This window comes from Hippocampus comes, unplaced genomic scaffold (genome assembly GCF_001891065.2).
Source record: "Hippocampus comes isolate QL1 unplaced genomic scaffold, H_comes_QL1_v1.1 scaffold1, whole genome shotgun sequence".
Classification (NCBI taxonomy): Eukaryota; Metazoa; Chordata; class Actinopteri; order Syngnathiformes; family Syngnathidae; genus Hippocampus; species Hippocampus comes.
Genome location: NW_017805010.1, coordinates 2,943,637 through 2,955,620, shown reverse-complemented (window position 1 = coordinate 2,955,620; position 11,984 = coordinate 2,943,637). Strand labels below are relative to the sequence as shown.

The 11,984-nt window shown below is 41.8% G+C and overlaps 1 protein-coding gene across 1 annotated transcript in view; it reads left to right on the top strand.

Annotated features, from left to right (window-relative positions):
- Nucleotides 1–1,136: 1,136 nt before the first annotated feature.
- Nucleotides 1,137–11,984, top strand: part of LOC109511784 (vitamin D3 receptor A) — a 54,676-nt gene continuing 43,828 nt past the window's right edge. Inside the window, exons 1-2 of the mRNA XM_019863098.1 lie at nucleotides 1,137–1,337; nucleotides 2,104–2,270. The gene's annotated coding sequence lies outside the window, so the exon portion shown is untranslated. The remainder of the gene's footprint in view (nucleotides 1,338–2,103; nucleotides 2,271–11,984) is intronic.

Below are 11,984 nucleotides of genomic sequence, written 5' to 3'. Positions count from 1 at the left end.
ATGATTTTCTTCTGCTGAACTATTTTTATTTTGTAAGAAATGGCTCAGGCGTGTTAAGCTGTGGCTTCACCCAACACCTTTCGGTTGGCTTTTTGTACATTCTGAAATATCTGACTGAGTGTCGCAAATCGAATAAAAATCAATTTCTCACTCAATCAGTCTTTTGAGCATTTTTAATTTCCTGCAAATAAATGCACTCAAAATGACAATATTTCATGAGAATGTGAATTCCATAGAGATCTATTTTGAAAATATCACACTGATTGTGAAATTAACTCGCATCCTGGATCCAGACGTTATCGCCAGTGACGTGCGTGCGGCTTATCTACGGCAACTTTGAAGGAGCGTGTGAAGTGAGAGGCTACATTCAAATCTTGCTAGCAGTTTGACTGCAAACTCTCCTTTTAAATTTTAAAATACATTTACGCAGTGTCTCCCAAGTCTGGATAAAAAATAAATGGATTGCATGCATCAGGAAGGGCATCCGGGGTAGTGTGTGTGTGTGTGTGTGTGTATGTATATGCATATATATGTACATACACACACATTCATAAAAATTCTAGGGTTGCTGGAATTGAACATATATATATATATATATATATACACACATATACAAAAAAAATAAAAATTATAGGGTTGCTGGAATTGAATTTTTCAATTAAATGCTTAAAACCTGTGTTGTGGACGCATGCTCTTGCCGTGCAGATGTATAGGCTACTACACTTAAAACCTGTGTTGTGGATATATGCTCTTGTCATGCATATGTATAGGCTACTAAACCCTACTATCACTTTCCAGCATTTGCCAGGATGGAGAGTAAATGCCGGAAATGTCATGCATTATGTATGGGTAGAATCATAAATAAATTATTTGTGCAATGCCGTTTCAAAATACGTTTAATTAACCAGAATTCAACAATGCTGATAAAAACACAAAACTCAAATGCACACATTATTTCTTTTAGACTGCAGAAAGTAATTATTTGTCTTGATATGTCCGTTTAAAGCCTGCATCTTTGGCATTAAATTATGTGTTTTGTGATCCTTTTTTTCTCCTTTTGATTGTTTAACCTGAACAGGCAGCACATGACGTCACGACACACCCCTATATGGCAGGGAGACAGCTGGCAACACATCCAAGATTGAACGGTCTTTCGACCAATAGGAGAAGACCTCATTCTCAAATGAAGAACCGTGATTGGACGCTGGGGGATTATAGATATGTATAGATATGTCGTGAGGCTCGACACAAGGGGCGGGACATTGAAGAAGTGCTTGTCCAGCTACATTGAGACGTACGAGAAGACTGGACTAATGTTCCGTTTCGTCAAGAAAAATGTAAGTTGTTTAACACGCATCACCGTTATTTGCAATGTCCAAAGAGGGGTTTTAACACCGAACCCGCACTGGCATTTAGGTTTTTTTCTCCTTTCGGTTCTCTTTTGAAGTAGCTTTCGGGGCCAGGCAAAAGTGTGCTAGCTGCTGTCAGCGCTCTCTTCATGCTATATTTTGACACGCCGCTCGGGGCAAAATGCATGCTGTCAGCGAGGGTGGCCATTTCACTGCCCCGCCGCTCTCGCTCTATGGAGACGTGACATTCTAGCGGACGGCACTGTTGTGATTTGTTGTTATTGCTAGCCCCGCGCCGCGCGCGAACGTCCGTCCGTCGTCGCGCGCACGCCTGCGTAGCGCCAAATCCTCACAATTGAGAGGGGGGAAAATGCTTTTTTTTCCCTCGAAGACGTGTTTCGGGCAGAGTGAAGTCTTCTCGCGAACGCTACGAGCCTTCTTTTGAATTCGACTCTGGAGTTCGACCACTACCCCGCGTGATATTATGGCAAAGGTGAAGTGTTGCGTCATGTGCAACTTCGTCCCCCTGGGCGTCTAATAACACTTAAGGCGCGCGCGTGTGCGGTTATTTCACGTTTTAAATGATGTTTTTGCATGCATGTTACAATCTCGGGATCCAAGGGGCGTCATCGCGGCTAAAATGACTCTACCCCCCCTCCACCCCGCACCCACACTCCGCTCCCTTGTCTCCCCCTCCCCGGTGACTGACCGTTACTCTGCCTGATTCACTCCCACTTTTCTTCTCTGTTGACAGTTTGGTTTTATACCGAGGAAAAGTTTTTCACTGGGGAGAATTCCTTAAGCCATTGCCCTCAGCTGGCTCGGAAAATTTGGCCACCACAACATTTTTGCCAACACCTCTTCTTTCTCCTCCTCCCTCTGCTACCGCTGCACAGAGTGAAGGCTGATATGCTACATCAGGTAAGCGAAATCTCGCACGCACACAAACAATCTGAGTTTATAGTGCATGCTACTTTGGCCCACATGGTCCGAACAGCAGCATCACGCAGCCTCCCCGTTTCTTTGTATCCACGCTGAAGCGAGAGCCGCGCGTGGTATTTCGCATTGCAGATACACACTCGCACAATTTCCAGCACACACTCGGCTTGCAGTGTTTTGTGTGCGCCTAGTGTTTTTGTTGTGTTGCTTCCCTCTACATACCACACTTGCGTGTGTGTGTGTGTGTGTGTGTGCGTGTGTGCGTGTGTGCGCCAGACGCGCGCGCGCGCATGCAGCAGGCCTGAAGCAAGAGTCTGCAAATGAGAAACACCACCAGTAACAACCAGCTGCGTGGCCGCAATTGTGATTTGAACGTGTGAAGAAAATAAAGAGGTGCTGCTGCCGATGGCAGAAGCTGCAATATGACAGGCACATTGTGCGCGCAGAAGTTTGACGTTTCCCTTTTTAGGTGAATTCTATTTTCAGACTTCTGATTGAATTGTCACCATGGTCAGCTGATGTTTACTATTAACTGGACATCAACGTTTAAAACAGGGTCCGGCAAAGTATTTCTTACCCAGCATTTACTTTTTTGAAAATCCTGTAGTACTTGTTGCACAGATTCTGCTGTTTTCCCTAAAACTGATTTATTATAACACATATATTTTTAGCATCTCCTGCATATAGCACATTAAATAATTGACCTTTTTAAAAATAGAGCTGTGGGAAAAATTAAGAGACCTCGATCCCCCCAAAATTGACTTTTTTTGACCATTTTTCATTTTCTGCAATTAAAGGCTAATGTAATTAGTTCATAAAACACAACAAAATGTTTTTTTATTCCCATAAATTGCAGAATCAGAGAAACAGATCATTTTGCAGTGGTCTCTCAATATTTGACCGAGCTGTATATTTGGAAAAATTAACAACTTTCAGGAATCATAGTCAGCACTGGACTTGTTGACAAGCTTTTTGTTGAGTCTATTTGTCTGAGTTCATGTCTTTGTTCACCTGTCAATGGTGGGATACACGTTATGATTACATCTGTCATCGAGATGATCATTACATCACTATTTCTTAGCACAAAAAGTCATCTGGTCTTAGCCCCTCTCCTCAGCCCCCCCCCCCCAGACGTTTTATGACATTTTCTCTGTTTTTTGTGAATAATGCATGAATCTCAATGACAAAATTCAGACACTGAATGGGACATTGCAGTTTGGTGGTGATCCAAAGTGGGATTATTTGGCTTTGTTGCAAGTCTGCGCTCTCCTCATCGTCATTGTAAGTTTATAACAATGCTAAGACGTGACAAGGTGAACCAATGTTGTTTTGTAACAGGAAGCGCCAAAGTTGACCACAATTGAGCACAATATATGCCATAAGAAATCAGGAAAATTCTTCATTGCAAGGTCAAACTGTCATCATCGTTAAAAATGTAATTAAGTGCACAGGTAATTTGAAAGATACTGTTACCTCTCATCCATCTGTAAAAAGAAGGTAACCACTCACAATTCATTCTTAACTGGTCTTCTGGCAGGTATGACTGATGCTCAGCAGGATCACATGTTTTAGCATTCTTCGCTGTCATACAAGTCAAAAAGAAGCTAGTCACGGCCTCCGTTCCATCTGTCTTTTATCATTATTGGTGACTTACTTTTAGTCGTGTTGTACTGTGAGGCCAGAGATGTGTACCTCTTGTTGCTAAGCTACTTGCATGCTATGCTTGTCATCCCAGTTTTCCTCCTTGCCATCGCTATTGCCGTTCTCTGGTGCCATCACAAAGGAGTCCCGAGACAACTCTTAACAACTGTGACGGTAATCTCTTAAATGCAGTCAGATAGATATGCCAAAAATCTTGCTGGATGGTGCCTCACTTCACGATGGTGATTCTTTCTAGTGAAGATTTCTCCCACGCATCGGTTAATACATGTACAGTGGATAAAAGAACACCGCCGAGACAGTTTTAGTGCTGACTGTCAACGTTTTACCAGTTCTTTGATTTCTTATGGTCACCAACGGAGCCAGAAAAAGGGGGGGGGGGCAGTCTTTTTTTTTTTTTCTGTCGACAATTGTTCTCTTTGAGCCAGCAGTGTAATGCAATGATACAATTCATAATCAGTAGAAGATCAAATAACTTTTGTACTTGGAGGACACTGGTCTTATTCAGCAGCGCAACCAAAGTAAAATTGATTGAAGCATTCGGTCATATCGACGCAGCCAATCAAGTTTGATTGTTCAAAAGATATTTTTGACAGTAGTAGCTGCATAATGTGTCCTTTTATTGTATCGTCATCTGATGTTCTGTTTTTCAACTCATTCTTCTGGGCGGAAAATTTGGGGAGAAATGAGATGACTAGCTCGCAGTTCTCTATGATGTGAAATATACAAAGTGGTCAGATAAAAAGTCGGGAAAATAAAAGGAGCTGATTGACACGAGTACAGTCGCTTGCACAAGAAAGATTGTCATGCATGTCGTGCTTTAATGTGTCTAATTATAAAAAGGTGTAGCTTACTTTTTTTTCTTCCCCCATAATCATTTGATCCAACTGATTTCAAAATGCCAAACCATAGAGAGAAACTTCTTCCCTGTAGTTCTGATTCGTCGTTTGTGTGGGTGTGAACATGGACACACTTTCACATTTGGGTGCATTTGCATGATAATTAGTTCCCCCCACTTAAACAATGACACCGCGTTGGTTTGTTGGAGCTCGACAGAGCGTGGAAAGCCAAATTGGTTCACAGTGAGTTCACTGTTGAACCAGAACTGAACACCAGCCCAACCCACGCTGAGGTTGCTTGAATGGAAAAGATATGTGTTGCTCAGGAGCTTTGGGCTTTGCGGAGTTCCAGGCAGGTTGTAAAATGATGGCAGATTGTTTTGATATTCTTCCTATTTGCCAACAGTGTGTTATGCACACATGCACAAATTCACGTCCTGGTGGGTGTGGCAGAATTGGAAATGCAACTTCACATGACAAAGTGTCGAGCTGCTCAGTACAATATGAGTGAAATGTCTATGAATTGAATAACTTAAATAAACAGTATTTTTTTTTCTCCCCCAAAAATCTAATGCTGACATTACAGCTGTGATACACGACATATTCCACAACGTGGTTGACGCCCACTGTTTGTCAACCCCATATTGACGGAAGTCAAAGGTTGTTTCAAAATCTTTTGTGTGGATCGATTAATCAGATTAATCTTCAAAGTCCCATGCCATTGGGAGAAAAGGAAATGTACTGTCTGTTTAAAAAAAGTAAAATTAAATATTTGGATGCCCTTTGCAAGATGATAATGTTGGGAAATGGTCAGGATGGCCTTTTTTAAGCTATTTCCCATTGGTCACAAATGTCTGACTTTGAAAGAGCGTTTTTGTTTTGAACATTAACCCTTTCATGCACCCTATAACCTGATAACATGACAAGCTGTCCACTGTAGTAACCGCTGTCCCTGAAAGGGTTAAAAAAAAACACCCATTCATCCATCCATCTTCTGATCTGCTTATCCTCACAAGAGTTGTGGGGGCGTGCTGGAGACTAGCAGTAGGGTGGGGACACCCTGAACCGGTTGCCAGCCAATCGCAGGGCACACCTAGACGAACAACCATCCGCACTCACACTAGGGACAATTTAGAGTGTTCCATCAACCTGCCACGCATGAATTTGGGAGGAATCCCAAGTACCCGGAGAAAACCCACGCAGGCATGGGGAGAACATGCAAACTCCACATGGAAGGCCGCAGCCGGAATCGGACCCTGCACCTCTGCACTGTGAGGCAAGACGCACAGATCACTGAGCCGCCCTGGTTAAAAAACAGTCAGGATGTAATTAAGATTCACTGTGATTGGGTGTTCCCCTTAATTCAATACCGAAAACGGCTTTGATCCGATTAATTGATTCCCAATATGTGGGTGTCTTTTAGCCACCAACTCTTAAGTTCACACTGCAGGGCAAGATGCTCATTTAGGATTTTTTTTTTTTTTTTTGTTGAATCCAATCTTTTTTGTACTTGTTGTCATTACGAAAACTTTGATGTGACTTATAATATGAACAGAATGTGTCCGTGAAGTGAAACTATGCCCACCAAACACGTCGTCACATGGCACAGTGTTTACGCTAAACAAGTAAATATAGCCAGCATGTTGGGGCTCATCTCGGATTGACGGAGTGGCGATGATGAGTGAGGCAGGAGTGGGTAGAATTATTGCAGAGGAGATGAGACAATGCTTGTTGAGCTCCTCATTTAATGGCGACGTCGACAAAAGATGATATCACGTCATTGCCGCGCGTAGCAAGTGCACCGTCTGCTTGGATGAATTATTATCACCACCACAAATGTCCACTTTGGGCCTTTTGCTTCAAGTGGGATGAACTTGAAGTCAAATGTAAAAATGAATGCTGATACTCTTCACAACTTTGCGGATGCACACTCTATTGTCACTACAGTTGTCTTTCAAGTACTCGCCCGTGAAGAGCAAATATTTGTTTGGATTTGTATGACATTTTGATCGAATGAGTGCGACCTAAGTATCCATACTGCAGTTGCATTGGATACATATCCGGTTTATATCCACGTACAAAAAAGGCCTGGGTCTGATTTAAAAAAACAAACAAAATAAAAACAAACAAAAAAAAAATCGGAATCGTAGTGTTTACTGTTCACTTTTTACTGTTCGCATGGAGTGTAGGGTGGGGGGGAGGGCGGACAAATCTGAAACCTGTCATAGATATGGGCCAAAAATTCAGAATTGCTCTGCGGCGTCGACATAGCCCAAATAAGTCTCTTTGTTGTATCGGCTATTGGCTACAATCCATTCTGAGGAGCAGCGCACTGGCCGGGTCGCTCTGGAGGAGAAATTTCCTCCTCCCCGTGGTGACGTACGACTACCTCGAGGTTGTCAAGTGAGCACCCAGAGTCAGACTGACGGTGTGAAGCCGCCGTCTCCTGCTGGTTCTCAGTTGTACTGTGATTTTTTTTTTCATTGTTTAATCTCTCTCCATGGTGATGCGTCGCGTGTGGCGGGGACTGAGCACTGTGTGTGTGTGTGTGTGTGTGTGTGTGTGTGTGTGTGTGTGTGTGCGCGTGCGTGCGTGCGTGCGTGCGTGCGTGCGTGCGTGCGTGCGTGCGCGTGTGTGTGTGTGTCGACTAAAACCCGGAAATGTGTCTGTAGTGAAAGCTTGCGCTGACAAAGCCATCCTCCACAGAATGTGCCCCAAACACACACAGCACAATTCTAGTTCCGAAAAGTTCCTCCCCAAAGAAATCAAAGCAGTTTATTTCTCCTCTCCTCCGAGGTTGGCAGCTGATGCAAAGTTTTAGCTTCGCACAAGACGCAGATACATCCTCACTATTCGAACAATTTTCCTGAGTTGCGTGGTCATGTGGCAACCGCGAAATGGGCAGGCGCTTGGATGAAGAGCCTCGAATGGACGTCACACTGATGCTGAAGAACTTCAATTGTGCTGATTTCGCAGTCCTTTGCCTTTTCAATTGTTATAGCACTCAAAAAGCAAATCACAAAGATGTCGAAATTAATAAACCAACGTCACAGATTCATTTTGACCTCTGATATGCTTAAAACTGTGGAGAAAAAAAATGGGAATTTTTAACAGGAGAGGATGTTGATTTGCTCAGGTTTTGCTCTCAATAAGCCCAGTTCGGCAGGCGAGTGATGAACACGTCCTAGTTTTTGCTGTTCTGTAGTGATGGCCATCCTTCCTTGTCATAATCCATGCTTGCTGAGTCATTAGCTAGGAATCGCATTAGGCTTTTTTTTTTTTTTTTTTTTTTTAAACTCGCTATTTTGCAAGTCACACTTAAAGTCCAAAGGCTGGTTGGCGAAATCGACGGAAAATGTGCTTATACTGCGTTTCCCCCCCGTCCCGTATGTGCGAAAGTTCACTTACAACATTCGTCCATTTCCCAATTCTGACAGAGTAGATATTCCAACAAATATGACAAAAACCATCATTTTCACAAAGCGGAACTATAAACTAAAGGACATCTTTTTTCAGTTTGTTGGTTGTGGCTTTTTCGGCAGATTAAAACGCTTCGAGCGGAAACGGGGGACCAGCGATCAAGTTTAGAGTGAAGGTAAAAGGGGAAGTGGTCAGACTTTAAATGGCAGATGATTGTAAAAACTGTGGTTACAAATAAACCACGATCATTACGTACAGCTGCGGCTATTTCTAGTCCCTATGATACATAGAAAAAAATGAGTTGGCAAATTCTCAGTTACTTGCAATTTATTTTATTCATGGTCTATGTGCTTCACAGCAGCGTAGACAAGTTATTTTAAGCCACAGGCGTCAAAGTCAAGGCCCGGGGGCCAGATCTGGCCCGCCACATCATTTTATGCGGCCCGCGAAAGCAAATCAAGCATGTCAAGTTCCAAATTTCAAATTGTCATTTGTAATCCACAATGGTCATTATTCTTGACTTCTGATTTTAAAACTAGTTATTCATCAATTTGTTGTCCGCTGTGTATGTAATATGTGGAGGGGATGAAACATTTATATGGTTTCCCAAAATTCATTACCAAGGGAAACCGTAACTACAATGAGTTTGCTTTTGTGGGCCACATCAAATGATGTGGCGGGCCAGATCTGGCCCCCCGGCCTTGAGTTTCACACCGGAGCTATAACTCCGGATTTATTAATTTGTTTAATCGTCGATGAACCTGTAATTTTAATGAATTGATTAATCTGATTAAAAAAAAAGAAGACATTTCTCTCCCTTCATGTTTCAAAAACGACCAATGAAAGTGGATTTATCCCGTGACCCCATTGGCTGCAAATCATCTCGCAAGAATGTTGTGTTCGTCATAACTTTTTTTTGTGTAAGCGATAACTTACTGGTCCATGTTCTCCTCGAAAGGGATTACTGTACTTAATTACTTAAGAGTTAGACGTAACAATAGGGATGCAGTCGGGAAAATTAAACTCACTCCCTTACCAGAACAATTATGTACAAGAGGTGTTAGAAGCATCGAATGGATTCACCGACCACACACTTTTTCACAAATATCCACCAGTAATTATTGGCCACTGATCGATTCGAGCAAGTTAAAACAGTTTTCTTGTGATTAATGATGTGATTTGTTTGGTGCAGTGTGAACGCTATCATTGAAACTCTGGTGCACACTAAACAGGTGGACGACGACTGCTAGAGTGTGACCTTCCAACCTGATTTTTCCTGCTGGTTTGGTCAGCTGACTGAAAAATAAATACATAATAATTAAAAAAAAAAAAAAATAGAATGCTAAACATGTTGGACAAAAAAAAGTATACCGTGTGTGTATGTAATTGTTTTAGTCTGGGCCTGACCAAACATCGGCATTAGATTAAAATCTTTCCTTAATATTTTTTTCATACTCTTTTCCACCTCATTATTCCAACAGAATGTTGGGAAAATGCATATATGTAACCCAGGCATATCTGTGAGCACTTCCAGTTTTTCAAGCCTTTCAGGGACCGGCCATATTGAGTGTAGTAAATCAGCAATAAGGAAATAAAGAATCCATTATTATTATGCTTTATTGCAGTCACATGTTCTTGCTAAATCCTCTCTGAAAAGTGTCTAATGGATTCCTTATGGGAGGCAATTGTATGGTAACATCATAAATGTAGCTGAGGCTCTGGTGTTGTGGCTGGTGGGATTAGGTCTCCTTTCAAGCGCCGTAAGGGGCTTGGCCAGATAAACTGAAGTAGCGGCTCACCTAACCATTTAAGTACACAGCCTGCCATGCATGAAGAGCTTCCAGAATCTTCAGCTTTAACCTTGAACAGACTTGCGGTGGTGAACAATGCCAAAGACCATGCATACGGTCCAGAGCAGCTTTAACGGAAGAGCTCCAGTTGGGGGATCAGTTCCCACGAGGCCAAGAATGCGTTCACCACAAAAACCTCTTTAGCATGCTCAACAGGATATGCAGTGCTTCCTTAAAGCACCGTTGCTGTGTTGTGCCAAGGTGTTTGATTTCATCCGCAATTTGACATTTATTTCATTTGATACCGAAGCCTTTGTTGTTTTGTTTTTTCATATCCATTTATATGCATCAAATAAGTTTGTCCACAAAACGGCCGACTGCTTTCCAAAATTTGAGAAAATAAATGTTACTTGGCTTTACAATACGGAATGCGTGACATTGTAAATCATACTTAATGTCTGATATGTTGTTGCCTGATATGTGGAGATTTTTCATTTTGTGGAATGACAGTCATCTAAAAATGTTCTGAATTTTTTTTTTTTTTTGCCAGGGGGCGTTGGGGGGTGGTTCTTATTAAATTCCTTTGATCAGATGAGGATCTAGCTGGGGACTTTCTGAACTAAGGCCATCTATTCTGCCTGACATGGTGGTTGATTTTTTTAATGTGTATTTTACTACTGCACTACAGGCTCACTTGGTTCATTCGTGCTGCCACTCATTACGCGCGCGCTTGCACTCAACTTTGCAGGTTTTTGAGTCTGACACTGAATAACAGAACTTCATGGAAACATTCTGTAAGGGGAACTCAGTTTCTCTTGAACAATTGGGGGCATGATGATACTTGTTTGCCAGACTTGACCGAACAATCTGAAAATGATAGCTGGGAAAAATGAGAAAAATGCAAATACAGTCAAAACACATTTCTCGAAGTAAATAATGACGTCTCAAATCACCTGCGATAATTGAAAATCTGCAATAGAGAGAGACAATACAATACAATACATCCTGATTTATATCGCGCTTTCACAACAGCTGCAGCTGTAACACAGCCCTTAACAAAACAGTTAATATAAAGTAAGATAATAAACACCACACATAACATAAAACACGGACAGTCGTGCAATCCTAACCGCTTTTCCCTCATACGCTTTGACCACATAATTGATCTTTTTATAGTTCTGCCCCTCCCATGCCCTTTTAAACAAATTTAAACCTATCAATACAATTTCAGACTCATTAAAATACACTTTTGAAACACATTGAACATAAGCATAAATTGCATAGAAAAACATTGCATCTGTTGTAGTGTCTGTTTGGCATGCATTTACCTCACGGGTTGCCGAGTGATTCCTACGAGTCTGGCTGTGAGTGAGAGCTGTGGTCCACAACTGTTTATATTTTTTTAATGTTCTCCTGGCATTCAGTTAATGGCTGAAAACTGTATCAGCAACTGTCTCTCCTTACCCACAACCAAGGGTATTATGGTACGTAAATATACTAGGAAAACCTTTCAACGATCGCTTAAAAAAATGGATATACTGGTTGTTCGAATGATGAATGGCCGACCTGAGCTGGAGTCATAGTTCCTGACTCACTAGGCCACAGTTTTTAAATGTACACGCCACACGCAACTATTATTTTGGATACGCTCCCTTTTTATAACGTCTGTGAAAGCTGTTCTCGATCACCCAAGCAGCTAATTCTGGTGTTAAATGGTATGTCAATATTAGGTTAGCTTTGCAAGGAGACCAGGAAACAAGTCCAAAGTTAATAGATGCACGTTGCACACGTCACAGTGATAATTTGTTTTCAGGGAATAGCTGAATTTTCCTTTCCTCCAAATTCAAAGATACAAATATACAATCAATGTACAGCCAAATCTCGGTTTTTGAACATCTCTGTTCTCGACCAAATCGATTTTCAGCCAAAAATTTCGAATTTTTTATGCCTCGGATTACGACCGAAAATCGGTTCTCGACCAAATTGAG